Source organism: Python bivittatus, unplaced genomic scaffold, assembly GCF_059951505.1.
Source record: "Python bivittatus isolate LINGU-HERP-01145 unplaced genomic scaffold, Pbiv_v1 ctg000980_np1212, whole genome shotgun sequence".
In the NCBI taxonomy this organism is placed as follows: Eukaryota; Metazoa; Chordata; class Lepidosauria; order Squamata; family Pythonidae; genus Python; species Python bivittatus.
In genome coordinates, this window is record NW_028277125.1 from 50,989,145 (window position 1) to 51,007,123 (window position 17,979).

Below are 17,979 nucleotides of genomic sequence, written 5' to 3' on the forward strand. Positions count from 1 at the left end.
CATCCTTCTCTTTTTGAGGATCTTCATGTTTGTATTCAATCCATCTTCTGAAATACAACTTTTTCCATCACATATTTGTTTTGTGATTCAGTCTTCATTCTCTCTGTATGATCTAAACACCTCAGCATAATTTATTTTGGACTGGTTAATCATGTTTGTATTCAATCCATTCATTCTTGAATCATCATTCTGTATGTCTCTCTTGTTATCTGAGCATATTTCTTACATTTCCCATTTCCAGTATATTCAACATACTTTTATGTATGCCCTGACATACTGAACTCTCACTTCCGCATAATGAAGTGGGCTAAAGCACTGTTATACACAGTCATATTTTCTTCTTTCAGCATTCATTTTTCACAACAGACTGCATATTATCCCTTATCTCATCATGTGCACATCTTACAATTTTGCCATCTACTTTCCAACCTATAGTAAGCATTCTACCAAATACACACACACTACTTGTTCTGCTTATCCACCATTTATGTGTAACTTACCCTTTTCCATGAAACATAATTGAACTGGTTTTTGATACATTATCTTTCAGATTCAGAATTCTTGTTGTATCATACAATCTATGTAACAATCTCTACCACAAAGTAGATACCTCTAACACTACAAGCATTCCTGTACACTTGTCCATAATTCCTTTTAACAGCCAAGATAATATTACCCAACCTTGTTTATTCCCTGCTCAGTGTTTACCATACACTAAATATTCAATTCTCACGCATGCTTTACTTCTGTCACATATTGCTTTTGTTGCATTCAACAACCAACCTTCAACTCCATATTTGGGCAAAACGTTTCACAATCCGAGAAGAAATCTTTATTTTGGCCATAGACCAGCATATACAATACGAGATTATTCACTTTACTATGCACATTCTGAAAATCAATGAAGGTACAACTAATTTCCTTTCCCACTTCGTTTATTTCTTAAGGAGTCTTGAAACGGTACGTGACGGTGGTGATTATTATTACAGTCCTGTATTAAGAAAATCCATGCATACAAAGCATTCGTATAAAAAACAAATATGACGAGAAACTCTGATAAAATAGTGCTTGTGGCCTCCCTAGATGTTCTGGCGATGAAACGCATATAAAGAGAAATGTTATAGGAGTCATATTCGATTGGGAGAGCCTACGAGCTCGGAGAGGCACGGCCCGATGCGGGCTGACCCCAGCGGCTCTGGCGCCCACCTCTTTTAAGGGCGCTGCCGCGAGCGAAAGCTAAACGCAGAATCAAGGCGGAGCGGTGCTGCTCGCTCCGGCTAACATGGCGCTCAAGAGCCTTGGGCTCGGCTCCCCGGTCCTACCAAAGCGGACGATGCCAGCCGACGGGCACGGGAGGAGGGAGGACTCCCTGACCTGGCCTGGCCTTTTCTAGCGCGAGCCGAGGGCGCTATTAGCTTGCATTTGGCACAACGATCTTCGCGGCTTTGTGCGACAAATGTTCCTTTTCAGGGGGATCCAAGGGAGAAAATAGCAGTATTTTGGCATCAGGTTGATCTTCAGGCTACAGTCGACAAATATTTATTATTACTATCCATGTTTGCCACTTCTTCTAGTGAAAAAGGTTTCTTCACACGTACATTACCACCCGCCACCAATCTTTCTCTTTTGACGTTTTCCTCTAATAATCTCCCCAGATGTGCTCGTCCGTTGCCACGAGCAACTAAACCTTTTCCGCCCCTAACCAATATGGCGGCGCCCTGCTTGTATTGCCGGCGCGCGGTTTCGCCAGCTGCTCTCGTTCTCTATGGTTCCATGGAGGTCTGTGGGCAGGGAGTCCCGTGACGAGTGGCTTGATACGCGGTGACGGTGGCCGGCAGGAAAAACCGGAGCCTCCTTGGTAAGGAGGGGTTGGGCAGTGGGAAGAGGCCTGCGGTAGGAGCGTACGCCGAAGGGAGTAGCTCTCCGGCTGCGGCTGGAATGTGGGGCTAGCGAGCGAGGCAGGGAGGAAACACTGGAGCAGGCAGTCTGGGGTAAGGCTGTTGAAAGGGCTGGGCTGTTTGGAGGCAGGCAGGGGGCGGGAGGACTCGCGGAAGCGAGGCGAGGCGAGTCTGGCGGATTAGCAGCTTGGGGAGGACGGGAGGGGAGTCGGGGACGAGAAGCGATTGCAGGAGAGAGCCGACGAGAGGGAGAGTTTGGGCCCGAGTTGCGGAGCGGAGGAATGTCTGGGGCGACACGGCCGAACTGGAGCCAGACCTCGGTTGCGAAGCTCAGGCGAGCACGAAGGGGAAGCCGCGGGGGCGCGGGGAGCGAGCGGTTCGTGGGTGCTGGGAGGGTCTCCAAGGCTGGGCCTGGAGTGAAAGGAGACAATGGGGTTGGCCCTCGGATGGGCTGGAAAGGTTAGACGGATGCGGCTGCCCGCGGCTCCCCTCTAGGGCCAGGAGCAAAAAAGGGAGGTGGGCGATCTTCGGGCTGTAAGGGAGCGAAAGCCAGGCAGGGGGTGGGGAAAGGGGGAGAGAAAGGGACGGCGGGGCCTTTCTGCTTTTGGAGGGGGAGGGTCTGCACCTGTGCCCCGAGGTGGAGTCCGGGTTGATGCGGAAAAGGTCGGGCCAGCGGGGAGAAGCGGCGGCTGCAAGTGAGACCCCGGGCTGAAATTCAGGTGGTGGGCGGAGTGTAGGTGGAAAGGGCTGGAGAGGTGGTGGTCGTGGAGGAATGTGTTTTTCCGCGTGCGAGCTGCCGTTTTGCGTTCCTGGCTGCTGCAAGTTTGTAGGTGGAGAAGCCTCTGATCCAGCCTGGGCTAGGAGGCGGTGGCTGCTGACAGAAGGCAGGGGTTGGGCTTAAGAGGCACAGGGCAGAAAGAGTAGTAGCAGCAACAACAATGGAGGAGATGGTTGCGAGAAGAAGCAGGAAGCCTCAAACGCAGCGTTTGCTAGCAGGGTGTGGAGACGGTTGAGAGCTGGATTAGTTGGGTTTAAACGATATAATATAGTGTGAGGTAACTGGGTAGGCTTCTCCATCCCCTCTCTCCAGTTGTGTTGGACTATAACTCCCAGACCCTGCCACCACTATGCAGATTGGATGCTCCGGTCATTGTAATTCCAGGCTTAATACTACGGGTAATCATAGTTGAAGCTCAGTGACAATTTAGCTTTTAAGAAAACACACTGCCACTAAGCATCCATGTCCTTAATGGTCAGAAAAAGTTAAAGAGCATTATCAGTAGTAAATGGCATATATGAGGTCAGGGGCTAATTGGGGAGAATGCTGGTGGGCTGTGTTTATGAATAGCAGATAGGTTGGAGGGGTAAATATGGGGACTTGTGGGTAGTGCATCAGATTGAGGAAGGATGATACAGGTTGACATGTTTATTCTTCATTAATTGTGGTAAAATATGGTTTATACTATCATTTTTGTTATTAATGCACTATTTTTTGCAAGAGGCGAAGAGGCTTATTTTTGTTTTTCCTCTACTACTAGGCATGTTGCTATCTTACTTGTAGGAAGCTGTATAAATCTTCATGTTGCATTTCTTCATCAATTAATTTTCAGTTCTCCTAGCAGGCATATTACTTGTTGTAATGGATTTCTGCAGTGTTTAGTAGTTTATTATTGCAGATCATTTTGCTGATCAGTGTACTGTTTCATAATATATCCATCTATAATATATATAATAATCTCAGAGATGATGACACTAAAGGAAGCTAGGAGTGATAATTTGTATCTCATCTTACAGAAGGCTGAACAAATAATAAATTATTTTAGGATTTTTGAATGCCGGTTGCTTAAGGTGAACAGTTTTTAACACCAGCCCTTGTCTTTCCAGAGATTTATAATTCTTTTTCAATTTCAGTGTAGTTCTTTGATCAGTTTTGTTTGGGATACTTAGTAGTTTTTTACCACATTGTCAATTTAAATGTTGAAATGTATGTAATTATAGTCTTATAAATACCTAATAGTAATTTGAAATAAATGTCTATAATATTACACCTTGCTAACTATAAATACATGCTGTATGTATTTTTTTAAAAATAATCATTTATATTTAAAAAAGTTAAATTCAGAAGTTCAATATCACACAAATCTCAAAATATAACTTAAGATGAACTTTGAAGTAATAATTTTTAGTAAGTATTTATGTATATAATCAATGGTGCATTTGCAGAAAATAGTAGTTATAGCTTATTTTAACTGCACCTCATGATCTGAGTTATATAATATTAATTAAAGATAACTTGGGGAGTTCCAAAATTGACATTCGTTTTTTGTAATTTTCAATAGGAAAAATAATTGCTCTTTGTATTTTGCTTTGATTTTAATTTTTTACTTTAACTGTAATTATAGTCTTATAAATACCTAATAGTAATTTGAAATAAATGTCTATAATATTACACCTTGCTAACTATAAATACATGCTGTATGTATTTTTTAAAAAATAATCATTTATATTTTAAAAAGTTAAATTCAGAAGTTCAATATCACACAAATCTCAAAATATAACTTAAGATGAACTTTGAAGTAATAATTTTTAGTAAGTATTTGTGTATATAATCAATGGTGCATTTGCAGAAAATAGTAGTTATAGCTTATTTTAACTGCACCTCATGATCTGAGTTATATAATATTAATTAAAGATAACTTGGGGAGTTCCAAAATTGACATTCGTTTTTTGTAATTTTCAATAGGAAAAATAATTGCTCTTTGTATTTTGCTTTGATTTTAATTTTTTACTTTAACTTATTTTAAATTGTGTTATATTAGAAGTTACATAACATATTTAGCCCTATCTTAAATATAAATACTTCAGTGATGTCTGGATTTCTACTGAATTCTTACCAAGGTTTAAAAAAAAAACACATTCATGACTGTATTTTAGTGAAACTGAATTTTGAAAATCCATTAACTAAAACTGGTGTTGTTTTATCTTGAGAAAAATAAGTAACAAAATAAATTACCTAATAATTAGTTTTGGTTTGTGATTTTTTTTTTTTTTTTTGGTGCCTTCCAGTCAGTGTTGACTCTTGGCAACTGTCAGGACTAGTCCCTGTAGTTTTCTTGGCAGGATTTTTGGAAGTGGTTTGCCATTGTCTTTTTTCTTAGGGCTGAGAGAGTGACTCTAAGATTGTCAGTGATCCTTTACTTTGGCATATAATTTCTGGAACCATACCTCATTGCACTAATTTGCGGAAGCTTTATATTTGTGGGTGTATATTTCTTGTAGCTTTGTTTCATAATTCTTTCTCTCTTAAAATCTAAAATGAGATTATAGGATCAACAGCTCTCTTTCTCTTTTTTAAAAAACGGGAAAATCAGAGTCTTTCAGCTATGGATGCATTCACACATCAAGCTTAATCGTAAAATATTACATGACAAATGGGCTCTCCTGGAGCACCACATGTCACCCTCAGATGGCTGAGGAGCAAACCTGTGATTTGTAAAATGGCTAAATATGTCATCCATAAGTATAACAGTACTACTTCTATCCTGCCACAAACCTCATTATGTATCTATGGTTCTGGTAGGTGTATTTAAACTAAATTAAATGCAATAGCATTGTAATTTTGCAGACTACAAAAAAACCACTTAGCACTCATATCCCTAGTACATTTTCCTGGGCAATATGTAACATAGTCATTGCCCTTGCATTTTATTATTTACGAAGTCATTAATTTTTCCCATATTTATATTTTCAGATTATTCTGTGTCAGAGACTACTTAAAATGACAAATATAACAGCTGTTCAGAAATGCCTGAAGTCACATAACTGTACATGTTAGTTCTGATGCGTTTTCAAATGATTTCCCAGCAACTATATGCATATAGTGAAATTACTGGTATGTGTAACTTGCACATTTTTGTATGTAAAGTGCTTTTGGTGTACAGGTAGTCCTTGGGTTAAGAATGCCCAGGTTACAGACAACTCATAGTTAAGAATGGAGCCTATTGTAGCAAAATTGGGGGGAGATGGGTGGTTGAAAAATTTAATAAATAAATAAACAAACAAATAAATAAATAGAAATTCAAGTTAAATACGCAATTTGAGTAAAATATACAGTGATTTGAGTTCATTACACAATACTACTTATCCAAATTTACATTAATACTGTTCTGGCTTACATACAAATTTGACTTAAGGACAGACCTTGGGAATGGAACTCATTCTTAAACTGGGGATTACCTGTGGGTGGTTTATATACTCTGAGGTAGCTTCAAGTGGAATTGTAAGACAGCCTGCCAGACAAGGAGCACTAATAATTTCCCCTGCAATGTGCTAGGGTCAGCAGATAATCTTACTGCTGGCAGCTACAGGGTTTTCATTTGACAGTTATGATTCTGTCATAATAGACTGCATATTAAGAAGAAATGATGCCCTTTAAAATGATTCGTATACATTTTGAAATACCATTATGTTTATACCATCATTACATATTAAATCTTGCTTAGTTCTGTTCATGCTTGCTCTTAGTGCTAAATTCTTTGCATATAGGGATTTATTATTTTGGGAAGTGGTTAGTTCATAATAAACTCATCCCGTTACTTAGTTATGGATTAGGAAGCCAAGCTGACTTCCTCACCAACCCCAAAACTAGTTTCAGAACTGGGAGCACCTGATGCTATCAAGTCCTGTCTCTCAAGTTCTTGTTACATATCAGCAAAGGCTGAAAGGTTTAGCTGTGATTTATAATGCTTTTATGTGGTTCATAACAGTTTTAATATTCTTGCCAGGAGGTAGCACCACCAAGGCTGGGCCTAGTTTATTTATTTACTAATATTCAATTCTGCCTTTTCTCCAAAATTTTAAGCAAAGTACTTAATACTCCTGTATGGGCTGAAGCTAAATAGGTAGAAATCAGTGTTTCTTAGGTTAGACAGAAGGGTTATGTAAACATTGAGCAGATGTCTTCCAATCTCAAGCCTAGAAGAAGTATGGCCAAATTTTCATTGACTCAAAAAAACTGGAGGAAAAGGTATAGAATTTAATACACAGAGTAAATACATAAAGAGAGGGTACTTCTGTGTTCTGCAGGAGTCAGAAATTTTGCTTATGTGTGCCTTCTGTCTTTGCAATAAAACAGCAATAAGCAGGTTCCTGAATTTAGGATGAAGTGTCTCAAGAGAGGAAATTCATTGCCATCCTGGCATGAACTCTATCTAACATTTCCTCACAACCAAGCAAGGTACAGTTGAAATACAATGTCTAATTCAAAATCGCTTGGTGAGTTTCCTTGTCTGAGTCTGGGTTTTCATGATCACTTTTCAGTACCAATGGGTTTGAGGGCCTGCTCATAGTAGCAAGCCTTAGGGACACTTGTGGGGGCATTGCTTGTGTATAAAATAACTTATTCACATCTGTGTTCTAGCTGCAGTGTATTCAAGAATGGTGCTTGAACCACAGAATGGTTACTAGGAGATTTTGCCATTTACATTGAGGATACTGTGGGATTGACTTGAAACTTCATGACTCCATTGGTAACAGTGGGTCTCTCCTGAACCATCTTTGGACCTATCTCACACATAAGGCAGGACAAAAGTTTGGCCTAACTTTTACCTGTGGGTAAAGATAAAAGTAGAAAAGGTTCAAATAATGGTGAGATCACTTCCTGATTAGATTTGGACTTAAGGCATCCAGTCCCTTTATAATGTGAACTAGATGGCTCTGCCCCAGGAAATATATGGAATCCAGTGGAATCTTAAATGCTTTGAGGGATTTTCCAATAATTAAAGCTGTTGATGTCAGTGTCATTACAGTATTGTGTGCTAAAATGGGGAAGTGAGATGAGTATGTTGATAGAATTTCTCATGAGTTTCCTCTCCTGCCTAAGTCAAAACCAATACTGATTCTAATATTCAGGGGAACCTGACATGGATATAGGCTGGTTGATGTGTATAGATGATGGAGATCTAATCATGAGGGCAACTAAAAATGTACAATAGCACTTTATGCCTTTGCTTACTTTACTGCCTCCATGGCAATGGTAAATTGTTGTCCAACATAGCTATTTTGATTGGAGTAAGGGCTGTTAATAACTGACCTGAGGATTGGGGTCAGTTGGATATGAGCACCAACTCTGACAAATTTAGTGAACAATTTAAAGGTAAAATTATTCATGCCCATGTTAACTTAAATATCAGATTTCAAACAAACTTGAGTGTGATGTTTAATGTGTCATTTGTCCCAGTTTTGAGGAATCAATTTACTTGTAGCCTGAAGATGTGGACAGGGTCCTTAGTAGCAGCAAATCTGTACTTGATCCTTATTTATCATAACTAATTAAAATTAGTTACAGATAGGAGAAATGGCTGGACAAATCCAGATTGTGCTGGGTAGATCAATGTATAAGTGAATCATGTCAACCGCACTCCAGAAGGCAACTAGATATGACTTTGATCTTAAACTGTTGATCACCTGTTTCTCACTTGCACTGATTTGGACCCAGAAGCATTGGGCAACTATTGCTTATCCTTACTTGGGGTGTGGCTAGACCCTCTTTTAGTCTGGATTTAGGCCTAGATTATTTATTCATTTTACTGTTCCACCAACTACTGAAATGACTTGGTAGTTTATAATAATGAGACATTAAAAGCAGTTAAAATAGCAAATAAATAAGTAAGTAATTGAAATTAAGAGTTAAAATCAGCAGTTAAAATTGTATGAAAATATGTATTTTAAGTGCCTTTAAAAAATCAAATAAAGATGTTATGCTCCACAATTCACAGAGTGCATTCCAAGCTCCCTGTTCCAGGTACCAACCAAGACATTGAACTAGCCCCAAACTTTTCCAAGTCTTCTTGAATTCCAACTGGATCCAATAACTTTTTTGGATGAAATATCCTGATAAGTTCACTACCCCTGTTGAATTGTGGTGGAGCCATTAATCTAATCTTAACTAAACTAAACAGTGATCTGTCCATACCACTAGGAAAATCTGAGGTGTCTGTACCCACAGACAAAATGCAAAGTCAGCATGTGACATGCATCATATTTTGGCCCAATGATCCACCACGGTAGGCCCATAGTTGTCATGGCTAATATGAACTTGTGAGCCACTCCAGATGAACTTGGCCCAAAGTGGATACTGAAATCTTCCCCAGCACTGTAAATCTGGGAGTTTTCAACAAGTCTGAGGTCAGGTCTGTCAGCTCAATCAAGGATTCCATTGGAGAATGGCACTGAATTGGTCTTGATTGCCTAGGATTACCTTTATTAAGAGAAGGACAGGAAGTATGTAATCATCTTACTTTTGCTTGATTCCTCAGTGGCTTTTGAGGGATCTGTTAAACATATTGGATGTATTGGATAATTTTTGTTAATTGGGGGAAGGTGTATATTGTAATACAGGTAGTCCTCGCTTACCAACCATTCATTCAATGACCATTCAGAGTTATGAAGGTGCTGAAAAAATAACTTTATGTCCCATTTACAACTTTCACAGTGTCCCTTAGTCATGTGATCGCCATTACAGTTAGTATGTGTTGTCCTGTGACTGATCTGTAATTTTTTTTCCTTCCCACCCATCTCCCAGAGCAGATTGATTGGAGAGAAAGGGATTGCAAGAAAATAAGCTGTTTGCATTTCTACACATAGAAAGCAATAAGATCATGCCAGCAGCCCGGGACTGGGAGCTGCGGGTGTGCTACACAAACAACTTACAGTACTGTCTTGAAATCGTTCTCTCTGCTCTGGGGGGAAGGGGATAGAAAAAAAGCAAGCAGTTTCTATAGGCAATCTCTCCTTTGCCTGACTCCTTTGCTGCCTGTTCTGTGGCAGGGAAGCCATGTTGGCAGCCCTAGGAGATTTGGAGTACACCTCAGCTAAAAGACCTGGCCTAGCCCTTTTGTCAGTCACTAGACAGATGGGCCTTCTAATATGTGGCTTTTGACTACACAGTCTTGCAGAGCTCCTCTCTGAGACCTAGAGGTAAAAAGTGTCTAGGTTCCATTGAAACAATTCTGCTATAGTACTTAATGTGGAGCATCTTTCTAGTCAGTAAGATTCCCAGTTGGGCAAGGAGGTAATGTTTAAGAAAGAATGTGTGGTTTGAAGCTATAAGATCCATACAGCTTAAATCAATTCTTGCGACAGAAGGAATTCCAATGTAATAGGAGTTGTTCTTAGCCCTGCCTTCTCACATGAGGAGTTACCCAGGCCTGTACAATATGCAGCCTGCTGGCCACATGCAGTCCACCAAGCGGCCTTATATAGTCTGCCAGTGTTTTTTTTTTTTAACTCAAATTCATTGCTGCCAAACATCACTGCCAGGAAGGACCTGCCAATATCCTGAAAAACATGGTGCCCAGTGCCTCCAGGCCCCACCAATGCTGCCTGCTCCAGGGCTGCTCCGCCCTGCTAGCAGCTAAACAGCTGATTGTTGTGTCAGATACTCTTTTGCAGCCCACAGTTACTTTTAATTTATCAATGTGGCCCTTTCCCTCTACAAGGATGACTTAACTTTTTCGTGTCAGACCTGATGACAAGGTACTTCACAGTACTTCACAAGGTACTTCACAGTAATTCAGCTACAGTAAAAGTGGAGTTCTTTGAAAACTAAAGCTAGTAGTGCTCTTTCCACAGTACGTTATGTTGGACGCCTGTTGATTTTCAAGTAATTCATTTAGGCAAAACTAAGTGACATCAAAGTTACTTTAAAATCTAATTATAAATGTTTATCACTTGTGGCAGTAGTTTGTGTATCTAAAGCCGTAATGGGTTTAGTGGAAATACTGTTTATATTGAAAGAGGAACAGTATATTTTCTTTCAAAATTTATAAAAGATGCTTAGAATTTCTGGAAAAAGATATTTATGCTCAGTAGTATGGGGAGCACTGGAAAAAACACATTTATCATTGATTACACATCATGAAGTATTCCTGCTGTTTACAGGACTGTTTCAACTTGGATTCATCTGTACTGAAGAATGCAATGTTAATGTTGGACTTCCACCAGCTTGCAGTTTTGAGCATAATTGTTTATGACACTTTTTCCTTGGCAGTATATGTTCTGAGAACAATTAAAAACAATTTTAAGATATTATATTTATTTATTTAATTTGTATGTATATTTGTATAAGTACTTGAAATGCCGAATTTGATTGCAAATCCCATATAACAAAAAATAAATTGATTGATGGAGTGCTATAACTTATCCTCATTTTATAAAGGCTTTTCGTCTCAAGTATATGTTTTGATTATAGTAATTTAAAAAAAAGAGTGGTTTGAACTCTTTAGAAATATTTGTAATCCTGCATTGCTGTTACCTACAAATGTGTTCAGAGATTCATCTAGATCAGTGATTCTCAACCTTTTTGAAGCTGCCGCCCCCCTAAGGAGCGGAAAATTTTTCAACGCCCCCGGGTCAAATCAAACATTCATATTGAAAGGACGCTCAATGCACGCACTGCAATTAATCGCGCGGGAAGACAGCTGACGCACGCGCTGCGATTAATCGCGCGGGAAAACAGCTGAGGCATGCGCTGTGCTGGTTGGGATTGGAGAAGAATCGTAGTGTCGAGTTCTTCAAGGTCATCCTACCTAGAATACAAATTCATCTCACCATTCTTAGAAGTGCGTGAGGGCAGCCGTCGCGTAAGTTCGTTTTATTGCTGGTACAAATGGTGTAAACTGGATAATCGATTTAATAATTTTTTTGGGGAGTTTTAAAATTAAGTTCGAATGCCAAAACATGCTCATCGCCCTTCTACCACCCAAAACATGCCCACTGCCCCCCTACCGCCCAAAACAAGTTCACCGCCCCTCAGCATCCTCCCACCGCCCCCCGGGGGGCGGTACCGCCCCCGTTGAGAACCAATGATCTAGATCCCATTAATAGATTCTGTTGGACAACACCCAAAACAGTATACTGTGCCTTGTCCAATACATTGAGCCAACATGCTTCATTGGAAAAAATATGTGAAGCCCAGGGATAACCATTTCTCTTAATGAAATAACTTGGGTCTTCTAGACAATGATATGATAGGTGTAAGCTAAAGGATATATATCTGCAAAAGTTGTCATTATCAAACTCTGAACTTCATGACACAGATTAATGCAAGTAAACCATGCCCCAATTAAAGGAGTTTTCTAGGGACCTCAGAAAAGGGCTACAAATATTGATAAGTCTGGAGTGAGCTTCAAAACCTTTGCCAAAGTCCATGGTCAAGAGAGATAGTGTAGAAATGGTGAAAATGCTTTGTCTCACTAATTCATCTCTTAGTCCATCAGCAAGTCCTTCCTGAAAATGGTCAATTAGAGAAAGATCATTCCACCCCACATTTGTGGCATATACCTGAAAATATGATATGAAGTCTGAGGTTGCCCACTTTCAGCTTGCAGATCTTTCAGTTTGCTGTTGCTCTTCTAGCAGAATCATAAAATGTAGCTCTAAAGTTCTGGTGGATCATTGCCTTCATAGGAGCACAGCCCATTTGGCTGTCCCTTCTTTCAGCATATTTAGAACAAAAGTCACCCTGGAGCAATGTGTAGGAAATTCTGTTAGCTGACCCACCATAAACAATTTACACTGAGCTATGAAAGTCAGAAATTGATCCTGGGCTCCATCAGACTTTTCAGGCAGACTTCCATGAGAGTGAAGAAGTATTGGTTGGACTACAGGCTGTTGAGCTGCTCCTGGCTAAGTAAATTTTGTCCCAAATATTGTGCTAGTTGTACCATTGCATTGTCCAGACTTGTTATTTGTATATCCACTTGTTGTAATAATGCTTCAGCAAGTTATTCTACGGACAGTAGGGTCCTCAAGTGTTTGATGCCATCTCCACAACCAAAATAAGATTTGATGTCTCTCTAATTAGAGTGTAGTATGGCTTTCAAGATTAACGTCAGCTCTTTAGGGTAGGTCAGGTTGAGAAATAGACACCACGAGAGCTACTGGAACTCTACTTTATTGTTGAAGGGTATAATAACAGAATTTTGAAAGTGTGACAGAGTTTTCCTTTGCCTCTCTTATGCCAAGCAGAATCAAGGTGGAGTTATCTTGAGTTTCTTTCTCCCAAGAGCTAAGTTGACATTTACTTAACAGTTCTTACATTCTTTGTTCAAGGTTATCTCTGTACTTTACCTGTCAGGTTGGTAGGTAAACTTTCTCTCTAGCTGGTAAAATTTCTTATTTTCTATCATATTCAGCCCCATCAAGAGATCACTCTCTTGAATCAACAAAAGGTCTTCAGCAGTGTACCACTGTCCAGTTCAGTTTAGGTTTATTAGCCCATGTAATTCTTATTAAAACCATAGATCTTCAAAAGCTGGAGCTGTTTAAATCAATCTTGCCAGCCACTACCTAAGTTTCAGTTCTTCTCTTATCTCCTTCCCAGAATTTTCTCTGATGCCAGTTCAACATAGCCCCTCCTGTCTCCTGTAAAAAGCTTTCCTATGAAAACCAAACTCTCTGTACTCTCCGTTTTCAGCAAAGCTAGCACATAGCATTTGTTTGTGTTTTGTCATGGAAGTTGCACATGTGATGAACCAGCAGGGAGACATGGTGGCTGCAGGCATATCACACTGTGGTTCTGCCCAATTGGCTGCTCTCTTTAATTATGATAAATATTGTTCCATTGTATAATATCCTGAAATCTGAATTTGATGGAAAGTATGAAAGTATTTTCATCAAACATGAAGTACCTCATCAGGTGTAACTACACTTGGACAGTCAATGCATGGCAAATCTATAATATCTGAGATTGACTTCTATAGTATGTTATAGGTCTATCTTTAAAGACTGCTACAGTTTAGAATGCAGCTGGTAATTAGCGGCAAACTTTGGAATGTATTATACAATTACTTAGCATCTGCTGCAATCTGTTTTTGAGCATCATTCAAGATTTGATTCTTTCTTTAAATCCCTGTATTGTTTTGGAACTGACTTCTCAAGGAATACAGTATGTTCTTACATGTGTTTTGAGATCTTCAGAAGAGGTGTCTGTCCTGTCTAAGATGTGGTTAAGTGTTGATTGGTGAAATAGGTTTTTCAGTAGTGATAACCCACATGTAGAATTCTGCTCTCAGAAGGCTCACCTGTTCACTATCTCTTTGATATGAAGTGAAGACTTTTGATTTCCTAGTTGCTTTGCTTTTTAAAAATGCTTAATTTTTCTATTTTGATGGCTAGTCTCTTTTATTCTGTTTATAAACAAAAAGTGGTACAATATTAAATATAATCAGAATGTTCAAAAATGTTGACTTTTATTGTCTATAATTTAATTTTATATAATTTAACCTGATAAATGTAATAAGCTCCCCTCATCCATGACCTTGTTGTTAGTGAGGCAGTTGATCTGGCATGTATAAACAAGACTTGGGTGGGCTCAGAAGGGGTATCCCAGGCCATAGGTAGGGTGGGGTGACAGTTGTCACCTGGGAGGCCATAATGTCTTTCAGAAGCTCTGTGCTGCAGATAGCCAGATGAGAGACATTGAGATAGCCAGTGGTTGACATTGGTTTCTAGGGAGCAGTTGGGTTGGTTGCTTCTGTATTGACCTCCATGCTGTGCAGTGACATCCCTGACAGAGCTGCTTGACTCCATCACTGAGCTAGCAGTAGAGTCTCCAAAATTGATAGTTCTCAGAGATTTTAACTTGCCTTGTGCTGTAGAGTCTCTTATACTGAGGAATTTATGGTCACCGTAGATCTAATTCAAGTCCCACACAGGGAGGTATGACTTATTTGATTGATCCACCCCAGGTGACTAATGGTCCTGGCTGGGATTCAGAGGGAGCTTGTTTTTTTTTCTTGGAGAACTGGTAGACAGTTATGATGGCACTGAATGAGTGGTGGTTACAACCAGTCCTCAAAGTTCTGGCTATCCTAGCACCCCTGTGGTCACTTGATTGCAATCTGGGTGCTTGGCAATTGGCTCGCACTTATGATGGTTGCTGTGTCCTGCAGTCGCATGATCATGATTTGTGACCTTCCCTTGCTGGCTTCCCTGTCAGGAAGCTGGCAGGGAAGGTCGCAGGTTGCTTGGGTAAGTCTCCCCCACCTGCGCACCTACCCAGAGCTTTGGTGCACTCGCAACATGCCTCCCTGGCCACTCATGCACCCTCCCACACCCAGCAGCAGCTACCCCGAGCCTCGCTGTGCTTGTAACACCTCCCCCACCACTTGTGCACCCTCTCCCACCTGACCAGTCACCCCAAGTCCCGCTGTGCTTGTGCCGCGCCTCTCCTACCACTCACATACGCTCTCCCACCCAGCAGCAGCCACCCAAGACCCACTGTGCTTGTGCTGCACCTCCCTGGCCACCCATGCACCTGCTCCCTCCCTCTCTCACCCAGCAACAGCCATTTAGCTGCCTGTTGGCCTGCTTGCGAGCTGCCTAGGACTTGTAACTTCCTGCTGGCTTCTCCACTGACTTTGGTTGTTGGAAGCCAATAGGAAGTTGTGAGGAGGTGCTTGCTTAATGACCTGCAATTTTTGCTTAACAATGGCAACGGGGACTGCAGGAATTGCTGTCGCTAAGTGATGAGGTCATGTGACATAACACTTTATGACCGCATCACTTAGCGATGGAAATTCCATTTCCAATTGCCATCGTAACCTGAGGACTATCTGTAATTACAGGCGCACTTCAGTTGACCCATATAACATTCTACTATGAGCTGTTCTGGTTACTGATGAGCTTCAGGGTATATTTCAAGATGTTGGTTGTCATCCATAAAGCTGTTCATGGCATAGGACCTGGCTATCTGAGGGTCCATCTCTCTCCCATTATTTCTGCCTGCCTTATAAAATCCAACAGAAAGGGCATCTGACGGGACTTAGAAAATTTTTCTGCCACGGTGCCTACCCTTTGGAATAACATCCTCCTGGAGGTTTGGACCACCTCAATTCTGCAAGCCTTCAAACTTTAAAAACTGGCTTTTTCCCCAACCTTTGGGATAGTTTGGGGTGCACCTTTATGATGTACAGTATCTGTTTTGTGTTAGGGTAATGGGGTAAATCCCCCATTATGTTTACTGTGGGGAAAGATAATTTTATAAATTAGGGCAAAGCTGGAATCTAGTGCCCTCTTAGTATTTTTGTTTCCATAAAATTTAGTATGGTCAGTATTCAGGATTATGAGGTTTGTAGTCCAAAATATCTGAAGCAAGTAAGATTCTCTAAATATGAATTAGGATGGGTTTTCTTAACATAATAGGTGCCAATGACAGCAAAAATCAGAATCCTTTGAAAGTACAGTTTTATATGAATCTGAAGACTATGTCAAAATGCCTATAATACAAGAAAAACAATGATGTTTTGCAATCTGTAAAGTAAATTGATTTGGGCAGCTGACAGACTTCATGGGTCAGGTCTCAACTTTTGGACTCATTCTTCAGTAACAGACATCAACTTCTAAGATTTCAAGTTAGTGGCTAGCTCTTGTTTATTTGAAAATTTTCCGTATTTAGTTTGGAATCTGCTACCCACAAGAGTTAGCCTGCAATCTTCTGTACTTTTAACTGGGAATGAGTTTCAGTGGAATTTTTCAGGTAAACAAGTATAGATTAGGTTGAAACATTCTTATAATCAATAGCATATTTTCTCAAAATATATACTAAATTAATAATCATTCCCAAGTGTTCTGCAAATATCTGTTCTGATTCTGCAGTCTCCTTAAGCTGCACTTTTAATAGATACTTTTGATACTATTTGTAAAGGCTGTACAAGCAGCATGGGAAACAAAGAACCTGGGATCAGACAGAACCATTTGTAAATAAAGGCCAGGTGCAATGTGAAAATGGAACACAAGCAGTCTGTTATAAAAAGTTGGGAAAAGCAAGTTTAAGATTTGAACCTATGGGTATTCAAATGTATAACAACTAGATTTTTAGTCTAAATTGGAAGCTGCTCTTCAGCCAGTTGAGATTGTTTGTATGTTTAAGTGTCATCTATTGCAGTTGTATCTTTAAATTCCCATGAGAATTTAAAGAGAATTCTTTCAAGAGAGAGAATTATTTCAGGGCCTGGGCAACCTTCTGATAGTAAGAGCTTTATCCTAAATTGTATGGGAAGAGAAACTATTTCAGATTTCCTAGACATAGACCATAGTTACTGACTTTTTTGTGATCCTGTTGATTATGAATCAGGTCGCCAGTGCTCCTCTCCAGTATCAGAAGCAGGTAGCAACCGAGAAGACAAATCAACTAGTAAATGGGTCAGGATTTGCCACAGCCGATAAGGTCTGAATCTCCCCAACCATGGATCCAATAGGATCCAACTGTGACTGCCATGGCAACAGCAGCAACTGCAACAGCTCTTTAGCTCTACTACAGCTCTTCCAACAGTGGAAATCCCAACAAATTTATGAACTTCTTCATGTGGCTTATACTTTTCTCTAAAGCCTGGGGAATTTCCTATGGACTGATCAGGTGGATCCAACTGGAGTCTATTGTTCTTGAGAACCTCCATGTATTCTTGGGGATGTAGAGTACTTCTGGCTTTACGGAGTCTGTCATAAATTTATCCCAGTTTGCTGGGTTAGCAAGTCACTTTCACACTTTACTAAGAAGTTCTCTTTAGTGGGATTCCAGTGCTCAGTGAGCCTTCCTTTTACTCCTGCTGATCATGAGCTGGGTTGATTCAGATCTGCTTGCTTGAAGCCAAAGGTACATTTTTTTGACTGCTGTCAGTTTCTTTAAAATCCAACATTACTTTTCTTCATTATTTCTGGTATTTCTACTTAACTAGGTTTTTCCTAATCATTAGTATCAAGATAAAATTAGCAGATCCTCTTGTGCTTTCCTCCATGCTCTAAAGGAGAAAGTTGTCAGTAAAGTAAGTCATGAATTTGTAAGAAGGTCTATGGTTGGCAAAGTTTGGCTCCCAGTATATTTTAGTAACAGTTAAAATAAAATATTAATAAATGTCTGGAATAGTAATAAAGTAAACATCCAGCTTTAAAATAATAATGCCAAATGAACAATTGTAGCTGAAAACCTCTCCAGTTCATTAAACACAATTTAAGAAACAAGCTTACTGGTCCCCGAAGGACTTTGGGGTTTCTTTAATAGCCTATAAAAATGGAACATGGC

At 40.0% G+C, this 17,979-nt stretch overlaps 1 protein-coding gene across 3 annotated transcripts in view; it reads left to right on the plus strand.

Moving 5' to 3' along the window:
• The first annotated feature begins 1,719 nt into the window (after window positions 1-1,719).
• SHOC2 (SHOC2 leucine rich repeat scaffold protein) overlaps window positions 1,720-17,979 on the plus strand; it is an 87,830-nt gene continuing 71,570 nt past the window's right edge. The window contains exon 1 of one of the 3 annotated variants that reach the window (XM_088131895.1): window positions 1,720-1,858. The gene's annotated coding sequence lies outside the window, so the exon portion shown is untranslated. The other 2 variants (XM_088131893.1, XM_088131894.1) reach the window with 2 other exon arrangements.